This window comes from Chiloscyllium plagiosum, unplaced genomic scaffold (genome assembly GCF_037043375.1).
Source record: "Chiloscyllium plagiosum isolate Xiang-an unplaced genomic scaffold, Cpla_swu_hap1 HiC_scaffold_29, whole genome shotgun sequence".
NCBI lineage: Eukaryota > Metazoa > Chordata > Chondrichthyes > Orectolobiformes > Hemiscylliidae > Chiloscyllium > Chiloscyllium plagiosum.
Window position 1 is genome coordinate 77452081 of NW_028270167.1, and position 14935 is coordinate 77467015.

Here is a 14935-nt window from a genome sequence, read left to right on the forward strand (position 1 = left end):
CACACACACACACAGCGAGGGAGGGACACACACACACACAGCGAGGGAGGGACACACACACACAGCGAGGGATGGACACACACACACACAGCGAGGGAGGGACACACACACACAGCGAGGGAGGGATACACACACACACAGCAAGGGAGGGACACACACACACACACACACACACAGTGAGGGAGGGACACGCACACACACAGCGAGGGAGCGACACACGCACAAACAGCGAGGGAGGGACACACACACACAGCGAGGGAGGGACACGCACACACACAGCGACGGAGGGACACGCACACACACAGTGAGGGAGGGACACGCACACACACAGTGAGGAGGGACACACACACTCACAGCGAGGGAGGGACACACACACCGCGGGGGAGGGACACACACACACACAGCGAGGGAGGTACACACACAGACACACAGCGAGGGAGGGACACACACACACACAGCGAGGTTGGGACACACACACAGCGAGGGAGGGACACACACACACACAGGGACGGAGGGACACACACACACACACACAAACACACAAACACACACACACAGCGAGGGAGGGACACACACACAGCGAGGGAGGGACACACACACACACAGCTAGGGAGGGACACACACACACACAGCTAGGGAGGGACACACACACACACACACAACGAGGGAGGGAGGGACACGCACACACAGCGAGGTAGGGACACACACACACAGCGAGGGAGGGACACACACACACACACACACAGCGAGGGAGGGACACACACACACAGTGAGGGAGGGACACACACACACACAGCGAGGGAGGGACACACACACACATACAGCGAGGGAGGGACACGCACACACTGCGAGGGAGGGTCACACACACAGAGCGAGGGAGGGACACACACACACACACACACACACACACAAACACACACACACACACACACACACACAGCGAGGGAGGGACACACACACAGCGAGGGAGGGACACACACACACACGCAGCGAGGGAGGGACACACACACACACACAGCGAGGGAGGGAGGGACACGCACACAGCGAGGGAGGGACACACACACAGCGAGGGAGGGACACACACACACACACAGCGAGGGAGGGACACACACACACAGTGAGGGAGGGACACACACACACACACAGCGAGGGAGGGACACACACACACACAGCGAGGGAGGGACACACACACACACACACAGCGAGGGAGGGACACGCACACACAGCGAGGGAGGGACACACACACACACAGCGAGGGAGGGGCACGCGCACACAGCGAGGGAGGGTCACGCACACACACACACAGCGAGGGAGGGACAAACACACACACAGCGAAGGAGGGACACACACACAGCGATGGAGGGACATGCACACACAGCGAGGGAGGGACACGCACACACAGCGAGGGAGGGACACACACACACAGCGAGGGTGGGACACACACACACACAAACACACACACACACACACAGCGAGGGAGGGACACACACACACACACAAACACACACAGCGAGGGAGGGAGGGACACACACACACACACAGCGAGGGAGGGACACACACGCACACAGCGAGGGAGGGACACACACGCACACAGCGAGGGAGGGACACACACACACACAGCGGAGGGAGGGACACGCACACTCACAGCGAGTGAGAGACACACTCACAGCGAGGGAGAGACACACTCACACACACACACACACACACACACATAGCCAGTGAGGGACACACACACACACACACACACAAACAGTGAGGCAGGGACACACACATACACACAGCGAGGGAGGGACACACAGCGAGGGATGACACACACACACACAGCGAGGGAGTGACACACACACAGCGAGGGAGTGACACACACACACACACAATGAGGGAGTGACACACACACACACAGCGATGGCGGGACACACACACACACACCGCGAGGGAGGGACACACACACACACACAGCGAGGGAGAGACACAAACACACAGCGAGGGAGGGCCACACACACACACAGCGAGGGAGGGACACACACACACACACAGCGAGGGAGGGACACACACACACACACAGCGAGGGAGGGACACACACACAGCGAGGGAGGGACACACACACACACAGCGAGGGAGGGACACACACACACACCCAGTGAGGGAGGGACACACACACACACATAGCCAGGGAGGGACAGCCACACACACTCATAGCCAGGGAGGGAGGGACACACACACACACACACACAGCGAGGGAGGGACACACACACACACACACAGCGAGGGAGGGACACACACACACACAGCGAGGGAGGGACACGCACACACACAGTGAGGGAGGGACACACACACACACAGTGAGGGAGGGACACACACACTCACAGCGAGGGAGGGACACACACAGAGCGAGGGAGGGACACACACACACACAGCGAGGGAGGGACACACACACACACACAGCGAGGGAGGGACACACACACACACACAGCGAGGTTGGGACACACACACAGCGAGGGAGGGACACACACACACACAGCGAGGGAGGGACACACACACAGCGAGGGAGGGACACACACACACACACACAGCGAGGGAGGGACACACACACACATTGAGGGAGGGACACACACACACACAGCGAGGGAGGGACACACACACACGTACAGCGAGGGAGGGACACGCATACACAGCGAGGGAGGGTCACACACACAGAGCGAGGGAGGGACACACACACACACACACACAAACACACAGAAACACACACACACACAGCGACGGAGGGGGACACACACAGCGAGGGAGGGACACACACACACACACACAGCGAGGGAGGGACACACACACACACAGCGAGGGAGGGAGGGACTCGCACACACAGCGAGGGAGGGACACACACACACAGCGAGGGAGGGACACACACACACACAGCGAGGGAGGGACACACACACACAGTGAGGGAGGGACACACACACACACACACACAGCGAGGGAGGGACAGACACACACACAGCGAGGGAGGGACACACACACACACACACACAGCGAGGGAGGGACACGCACACACACAGCGAGGGAGGGACACACACACACACACACACACACACAGCGAGGGAGGGACACACACACACACACACACAGCGAGGGAGGGACACACACACACACAGCGAGGGAGGGACACACACACACACAGCGAGGGAGGGACACACACACAGCGAGGGAGGGACATGCACACACAGCGAGGGAGGGACACGCACACACAGCGAGGGAGGGACACACACACACAGCGAGGGTGGGACACACACACACACACAAACACACACACACACACAGCGAGGGAGGGACACACACACACACACACACAAACACACACAGCGAGGGAGGGTGGGACACACACACACACACACACAGCGAGGGAGGGACACACACGCACACAGCGAGGGAGGGACACACACGCACACAGCGAGGGAGGGACACACACACACACAGCGGAGGGAGGGACATGCACACTCACAGCGAGTGAGAGACACACTCACAGCGAGGGAGAGACACACTCTCTCACACACACACACACACATAGCCAGGGAGGGACACACACACACAGCGAGGGAGAGACACACTCTCTCACACACACACACACACACACACACACATAGCCAGTGAGGGACACACACACGCACACACACACAGTGAGGGAGGGACACGCACATACACACAGCGAGGGAGGGACACACACACACACACAGCGAGGGAGTGACACACACACAGCGAGGGAGTGAAACACACACACAGTGAGGGAGTGACACACACACACACAGAGATGGCGGGACACACACACACACACAGCGAGGGAGGGACACACACACACACAGCGAGGGAGGGACACACACACACACAGCGAGGGAGGGACACACACACACACAGCGAGGGAAGGACACACACACACACAGCGAGGGAGAGACAAACACACAGCGAGGGAGGGCCAAACACACACACAGCGAGGGAGGGACACACACACACACACAGCGAGGGAGGGACACACACACACACACAGCGAGGGAGGGACACACACACACACAGCGAGGGAGGGACACACACACACACCCAGTGAGGGAGGGACACACACACACCCAGTGAGGGAGGGACACACACACACACATAGCCAGGGAGGGACAGCCACACACACTTATAGCCAGGGAGGGAGGGACACACACACACACACACACAGCGAGGGAGGGACACACACACACACTGCGAGGGAGGGACACACACACACACACACAGCGAAGGAGGGACACACACACACACACACACACACAGCGAGGGAGGGACACGCACACACAGCGAGGGAGGGACACACACACACACACACACAGCGAGGGAGGGACACGCACACACAGCGAGGAAGGGTCACACACACACAGCGAGGGAGGTACACACACACACACACAGCGAGGGAGGGAGACGCGCACACAGCGAGGGAGGGACATGCACACACAGCGAGGGAGGGACACACACACACAGCGAGGGAGGGACACACACACACAGCGAGGGAGGGACACACACACACAGCGAGGGAGGGACACGCACACACACACAGCGAGGGAGGGACACGCGCACACAGCGAGGGAGGGACATGCACACACAGCGAGGGAGGGACACACACACACATCGTAGTTGGGACACACACACACACACACACACACAAACACACACACACACACAGCGAGGGAGGGACACACACACACACACACACACAAACACACACAGCGAGGGAGGGAGACACACACACACACACACAGCGAGGGAGGGACACACACACAGAGCGAGGGAGGGACACACACACAGCGCGGGAGGGACACACACACAGCCAGGGAGGGACACACACACACACACACAACGAGGCAGGGAGGGACACGCACACACAGCGAGGGAGGGACACACACAGCGAGGGAGGGACACACACACACACACACACAGAGGGAGGGAGACACAAACACAGTGAGGGAGGGACACACACACACACACAGCGAGGGAGGGACACGCACACACAGCGAGGGAGGGACACACACACACAGCGAGGGAGGGTCACGCACACACAGCGAGGGAGGGACACACACAGCGAGGGAGGGACACGCACACACAGCGAGGGAGGGACACACACACACACACAGCGAGGGAGGGACACGCACACACAGCGAGGGAGGGACACACACACAGCGAGGGAGGGACACACACAGCCAGGGAGGGACACGCACACACAGCGAGGGAGGGTCACACACACACAGCGAGGGAGGGACATGCACACACAGCGAGGGAGGGACACACACACACAGCGAGGGAGGGACACGCGCACACAGCGAGGGAGGGTCACACACACACAGCGAGGGAGGGACATGCACACACAGCGAGGGAGGGACACGCACACACAGCGAGGGAGGGACACGCACGCACAGCGAGGGAGGGACACACACACACAGTGAGGGAGGGACACACACACAGCGCGGGAGGGACACGCACACACACAGCGAGGGAGTGACACGCACACACAACGAGGGAGGGACACACACACAGCGAGGGAGGGACAAACACGCGCACCCAGAAGGGGGGACACGCACACACACAGCGAGGGAGGGACACACACACACAGCGCGGGAGGGACACACACACACACACACAGCGAGGGAGGGACACACACACACAGCGAGGGAGGGACACACACACACAGCGAGGGAGGGACACACACACACACACACACAGCGAGGGAGGGACACGCACACACAGCGAGGGAGGGACACACACACGCACACACAGCGAGGGAGGGACACGCACACACAGCGAGGGAGGGTCACACACACACAGCGAGGGAGGGACACACACACACAGCGAGGGAGGGACACGCGCACACAGCGAGGGAGGGACACGCACACACAGCGAGGGAGGGACACACACACACAGCGAGGGTGACACACACACACACACACACACAGCGAGGGAGGGACACACACACACACACACACACAAACACACACAGCGAGGGAGGGAGGGACACACACACACACACAGCGAGGGAGGGACACACACACACACAGCGAGGGAGGGACACACACACACACAGCGAGGGAGGGACACACACACAGCGAGGGAGGGAGGGACACACACACACACACAGCGAGGGAGGGACACACAAACACAGTGAGGGAGGGACACACACAGCGAGGGAGGGACACACACACACACACACAGCGAGGGAGGGACACGCACACACAGCGAGGGAGGGACACACACACACACACACACACACAGCGAGGGAGGGACACGCACACACAGCGAGGGAGGGACACGCACACACAGCGAGGGAGGGACACACACACACACAGCGAGGGAGGGACACACACACACACACACACACACTGCGAGGGAGGGACACGCACACACAGCGAGGGAGGGACACACACACACACACACAGCGAGGGAGGGACACGCACACACAGACACACACACACACACACAGCGAGGGAGGGACACGCACACACAGCGAGGGAGGGACACACACACACACGCACACACACACACACAGCGAGGGAGGGACACGCACACACAGCGAGGGAGGGACACACACACACAGCGAGGGAGGGACATGCACACACAGCGAGGGAGGGACAAGCACACACCGAGGGAGGGACACACACACACAGCGAGGGAGGGACACGCACACACAGCGAGGGAGGGACATGCACACACAGCGAGGGAGGGACACGCACACACAGCGAGGGAGGGACACACACAGCGTGGGAGGGACACACACACACAGCGAGGGAGGGACACACACACACAGCGAGGGAGGGACACACACACAGCGCGGGAGGGACACGCACACACACACAGCGAGAGAGGGACACACACGCACACAGCGAGGGAGGGACACACACGCACACAGCGAGGGAGGGACACACACGCACACACACAGCGAGGGAGGGACACACACGCACACAGCGTGGGAGGGACACGCCCACACAGACAGCGAGGGAGGGACACACACACACACACAGCGGAGGGATGGACACGCACACAGCGAGGGAGAGACACACTCACACACACACACACACACACACACAGTGAGGGAGGGACACGCACATGCACACAGCGAGGGAGGGACACACAGCGAGGGATGACACACACACACACAGCGAGGGAGTGACACACACACACACAGCGAGGGAGGGACACACACACACAGCGAGGGAGGGACACACACACACACAGCGAGGGAGGGACACACACACACCCAGTGAGGGAGGGACACACACACACACATAGCCAGGGAGGAAGGGACACACACACACACACACACACACACACAGCGAGGGAGGGACACACACACACACACACACACACACAGCGAGGAAGGGACACGCACACACACACAGCGAGGGAGGGAGACATACACACAGCGAGGAAGGGACACGCACACACACACAGCGAGGGAGGGAGACATACACACAGCGAGGAAGGGACACGCACACACACACAGCGAGGGAGGGACACGCACACACACAGCGAGGTAGGGACACACACACACACACACAAACACACACACACACAGCGAGGGAGGGACACACACACAGCGAGGGAGGGACACACACACAAAGCGAGGGAGGGACACACACACACACAGCGAGGGAGGGACACACACACACACAGCGAGGGAGGGACACACACAGCGAGGGAAGGACACGCACACACAGCGAGGGAGGGACACGCACACACAGCGAGGGAGGGACACACACACACAGCGAGGGAGGGACACACACACAGCGAGGGAGGGACACACGTACAGACAGCGAGGGAGGGACACACACACACACACACACACACAGCGAGGGAGGGACACACACACACACAGCGAGGGAGGGACACACACACACAGCGAGGGAGGGACACACACACAAACAGCGAGGGAGGGACACACGTACACACACACACAGTGAGGGAGGGACACACACACACACAGCGTGGGAGGGACACACACACACAGCGAGGGAGGGACACACACACACACAGCGAGGGAGGGACACACACACACACAGCGAGGGAGGGACACACACAGCGAGGGAGGGACACACACACACACACAGCGAGGGGACACACACACACACACGCAGCGAGGGGGGACACACACACACACACACAGCGAGGGGACACACACAGCGAGGGAGGGACACACACACACACAGCGAGGGAGGGACACACACACACACAGCGAGGGAGGGACACACACACGCACACAGCGAGGGAGGGACACACACACAGCGAGGGAGGGACACACACAGCGAGGGAGGGACACACACACACACAGCGAGGGAGGGACACACACACACACAGCGAGGGAGGGACACACACACAGCGAGGGAGGGACACACACAGCGAGGGAGGGACACACACACACACACAGCGAGGGAGGGACACGCACACACACACAGCGAGGGAGGGACATGCACACACACAGCGAGGTAGGGACACACACAGACAGCGAGGGAGGGCCACACACACACACAGCGAGGGAGGGACATAAACACACACAGCGAGGGAGGGACACACACAGCGAGGGAGGGACACACACAGCGAGGGAGGGACACACACACACACACAGCGAGGGAGGGACACAACACACACAGCGAGGGAGGGACACACACACACAGCGAGGGAGGGACACGCTCACACAGTGAGGGAGGGAGGGACACGCTCACACAGTGAGGGAGGGAGTGACACACACACACACACAGCGAGGGAGGGACACACACACACACACACACACAGCGAGGGAGGGACATGCACACACACACAGCGAGGGAGGGACACACACACACACAGCGAGGGAGGGACATACACACACACAGCGAGGGAGGGACACACACACACATAGCGAGGGAGGGACACACACACACATAGCGAGGGAGGGACACACACACACACAGCGAGGGAGGGACACACACACATAGCGCGGGAGGGACACACACAGTGAGGGAGGGACACACACAGACACAGTGAGGGAGGGACACACACACACACAGCGAGAGAGGGACACACACACACAGCGAGGGAGGGACACACACACACACAGCGAGGGAGGGACACACACACACACACAACGAGGGAGGGACACACACACACACACACACACACACACACACAGTGAGGGAGGGACACACATACACACAGCGAGGGAGGGACATGCACACACACATACACACAGCGAGGGAGGGACACACACACACACAGTGAGGGAGGGACACACACACACACAGTGAGGGAGGGACACACACACACAGTGAGGGAGGGACACACACACACACAGTGAGGGAGGGACACACACACACACAGCGAGGGAGGGACACACACACACAGCGAGGGAGGGACACACACACACAGCGAGGGAGGGACATACACACACAGCGTGGGAGGGACACACACACACACAGCGAGGGAGGGACACGCTCACACAGTGAAGGAGGGAGTCACACACACACACACACAGCGAGGGAGGGACACACACACAGCGAGGGAGGGACACACACACACACACAGCGAGGGAGGGACACACACACACACACAGCGAGGGAGGGACACGCACACACAGCGAGGGAGGGACACGCACACACAGCGAGGGAGGGACACGCACACACACGGCGAGGGAGGGACACACACACACATGGCGAGGGAGGGACACACACACACAGCGAGGGAGGGACACACACACACAGCGAGGGAGGGATACACACACACACAGCGAGGGAGGGACACACACACACAAAGCGAGGGAGGGACACACACACACACAGCGAGGGAGGGACACACACACACACAGCGAGGTAGGGACACACACACACAGTGAGGGAGGGACACACACACACACAGCGAGGGAGGGACACACACACACAGCGAGGGAGGGACACACACACACAGCGAGGGAGGGACACACACACACACAGCGAGGGAGGGACACACACACACACAGCGAGGGAGGGACACACACACACAGCGAGGGAGGGACACACACACACACACACAGCGAGGGAGGGACACACACACACACACAGCGAGGGAGGGACACACACACACACATAGCAAGGAAGGGACACACACACTCACACACACAGCGAGGGAGGGACACACGTACACACAGCGAGGGAGGGACACACACACTCACACACACAGTGAGGGAGGGACACACACACACACACACATAGTGAGGGAGGGACACACGTACACACAGCGAGGGAGGGACACACGTACACACAGCGAGGGACGGACACACACACTCACACAGCGAGGGAGGGACACACACACACAGCGAGGGAGGGACACACACACACACAGCGAGGGAGGGACACACACACACAGCGAGGGAGGGACACACACACACACACAAAGCGAGGGAGGGACACACACACACACACAGCGAGGGACGGACACACACACACACATAGCAAGGAAGGGACACACACACTCACACACACAGCGAGGGAGGGACACACGTACACACAGCGAGGGAGGGACACACACACTCACACACACAGTGAGGGAGGGACACACACACACACACATAGTGAGGGAGGGACACACGTACACACAGCGAGGGAGGGGCACACGTACACACAGCGAGGGAGGGACACACACACACTCAGCGAGGGAGGGACACACACACAGCGAGGGAGGGACACACACACACACAGCGAGGGAGGGACACACACAGCGAGGGAGGGACACACACACACACAGCGAGGGAGGGACACGCACACACACACAGCGAGGGAGGGACATGCACACACACAGCGAGGTAGGGACACACACAGACAGCGAGGGAGGGACACACACACACACAGCGAGGGAGGGACATAAACACACACAGCGAGGGAGGGACACACACAGCGAGGGAGGGACACACACAGCGAGGGAGGGACACACACACACACAGCGAGGGAGGGACACACACACACACAGCGAGGGAGGGACACACACACACAGCGAGGGAGGGACACGCTCACACAGTGAGGGAGGGAGGGACACGCTCACACAGTGAGGGAGGGAGTGACACACACACACACACAGCGAGGGAGGGACACACACACAGCGAGGGAGGGACATGCACACACACACAGCGAGGGAGGGACACACACACACACAGCGAGGGAGGGACATACACACACACAGCGAGGGAGGGACACACACACACATAGCGAGGGAGGGACACACACACACATAGCGAGGGAGGGACACACACACACACAGCGAGGGAGGGACAAACACACACATAGCGATGGAGGGACACACACACACACACACAGCGAGGGAGGGACACACACACACACAGCGAGGGAGGGACATGCACACACACATACACACAGCGAGGGAGGGACACACACACACACAGTGAGGGAGGGACACACACACACACAGTGAGGGAGGGACACACACACACAGTGAGGGAGGGACACACACACACACACAGTGAGGGAGGGACACACACACACACAGCGAGGGAGGGACACACACACACAGCGAGGGAGGGACACACACACACAGCGAGGGAGGGACATACACACACAGCGTGGGAGGGACACACACACACACAGCGAGGAAGGGACACGCTCACACAGTGAGGGAGGGAGTCACACACACACACACACAGCGAGGGAGGGACACACACACAGCGAGGGAGGGACACACACACACACACAGCGAGGGAGGGACACACACACACACACAGCGAGGGAGGGACACGCACACACAGCGAGGGAGGGACACGCACACACAGCGAGGGAGGGACACGCACACACACGGCGAGGGAGGGACACACACGCACACGGCGAGGGAGACACACACACACACAGCGAGGGAGGGACACACACACACAGCGAGGGAGGGATACACACACACACAGCGAGGGAGGGACACACACACACAAAGCGAGGGAGGGACACACACACACACAGCGAGGGAGGGACACACACACACACAGCGAGGTAGGGACACACACACACACAGCGAGGGAGGGACACACACACACACAGCGAGGGAGGGACACACACACACACAGCGAGGGAGGGACACACACAGCGAGGGAGGGACACACACACACACAGCGAGGGAGGGACACACACACACAGCGAGGGAGGGACACGCTCACACAGTGAGGGAGGGAGGGACACGCTCACACAGTGAGGGAGGGAGTGACACACACACACACACAGCGAGGGAGGGACACACACACACACACACACACAGCGAGGGAGGGACATGCACACACACACAGCGAGGGAGGGACACACACACACAGCGAGGGAGGGACATACACACACACAGCGAGTGAGGGACACACACACACATAGCGAGGGAGGGACACACACACACATAGCGAGGGAGGGACACACACACACACAGCGAGGGAGGGACACACACACACATAGCGCGGGAGGGACACACACACACACACAGCGAGGGAGGGACACACACACACACAGCGAGGGACACACACACACACAGCGAGGGAGGGACACACACACACAGCGAGGGAGGGACACACACACACACACACACAGCGAGGGAGGGACACACACACACACACAGCGAGGGAGGGACACACACACACACATAGCAAGGAAGGGACACACACACACACATAGCAAGGAAGGGACACACACACTCACACACACAGCGAGGGAGGGACACACGTACACACAGCGAGGGAGGGACACACACACTCACACACACAGCGAGGGAGGGACACACACACTCACACACACAGTGAGGGAGGGACACACACACACACACATAGTGAGGGAGGGACACACGTACATACAGCGAGGGAGGGGCACACGTACACACAGCGAGGGAGGGACACACACACACAGCGAGGGAGGGACACACACACACACAGCGAGGGAGGGACATACACACAGCGAGGGAGGGACACACACAGCGAGGGAGGGACACACACAGCGAGGGAGGGACACACACACACACAGCGAGGGAGGGACACGCACACACACACAGCGAGGGAGGGACATGCACACACACAGCGAAGTAGGGACACACACAGACAGCGAGGGAGGGACACACACACACACAGCGAGGGAGGGACATAAACACACACAGCGAGGGAGGGACACACACAGCGAGGGAGGGACACACACACACACAGCGAGGGAGGGACACACACACACACAGCGAGGGAGGGACACACACACACACAGCGAGGGAGGGACACACACACACAGCGAGGGAGGGACACGCTCACACAGTGAGGGAGGGAGGGACACGCTCACACAGTGAGGGAGGGAGTGACACACACACACACACAGCGAGGGAGGGACACACACACAGCGAGGGAGGGACATGCACACACACACAGCGAGGGAGGGACACACACACACACAGCGAGGGAGGGACATACACACACACAGCGAGGGAGGGACACACACACACATAGCGAGGGAGGGACACACACACACATAGCGAGGGAGGGACACACACACACACAGCGAGGGAGGGACACACACACACATAGCGCGGGAGGGACACACACACACACACACAGCGAGGGAGGGACACACACACACACAGCGAGGGAGGGACATGCACACACACATACACACAGCGAGGGAGGGACACACACACACACAGTGAGGGAGGGACACACACACACACAGTGAGGGAGGGACACACACACACAGTGAGGGAGGGACACACACACACACAGTGAGGGAGGGACACACACACACACAGCGAGGGAGGGACACACACACACAGCGAGGGAGGGACACACACACACAGCGAGGGAGGGACATACACACACAGCGTGGTAGGGACACACACACACACAGCGAGGGAGGGACACACACACAGCGAGGGAGGGACACACACACACACACAGCGAGGGAGGGACACACACACACACATAGCGAGGGAGGGACACGCACACACAGCGAGGGAGGGACACGCACACACAGCGAGGGAGGGACACGCACACACACGGCGAGGGAGGGACACACACACACACGGCGTGGGAGGGACACACACACACAGCGAGGGAGGGACACACACACAGCGAGGGAGGGATACACACACACACAGCGAGGGAGGGACACACACACACAAAGCGAGGGAGGGACACACACACACACACAGCGAGGGAGGGACACACACACACACAGCGAGGTAGGGACACACACACACACAGCGAGGGAGGGACACACACACACACAGCGAGGGAGGGACACACACACACACAGCGAGGGAGGGACACACACACACACAGCGAGGGAGGGACACACACACACAGCGAGGGAGGGACACACACACACACACACACAGCGAGGGAGGGACACACACACACACACACATAGCAAGGAAGGGACACACACACTCACACACACAGCGAGGGAGGGACACACGTACACACAGCGAGGGAGGGACACACACACTCACACACACAGTGAGGGAGGGACACACACACACACACACATAGTGAGGGAGGGACACACGTACACACAGCGAGGGAGGGACACACGTACACACAGCGAGGGACGGACACACACACTCACACAGCGAGGGAGGGACACACACACTCACACACACAGTGAGGGAGGGACATACACACACACACAGCGAGGGAGGGACACACACACGGCGAGGGAGGGACATGCACACTCACGGCGAGGGAGGGACACACACACACACACACACAGTGAGGGAGGGACACACACACACACACACATAGTGAGGGAGGGACACACGTACACACAACGAGGGAGGGACACACGTACACACAGCGAGGGACGGACACACACACTCACACAGCGAGGGAGGGACACACACACTCACACACACAGTGAGGGAGGGACATACACACACACACAGCGAGGGAGGGACACACACACGGCGAGGGAGGGAC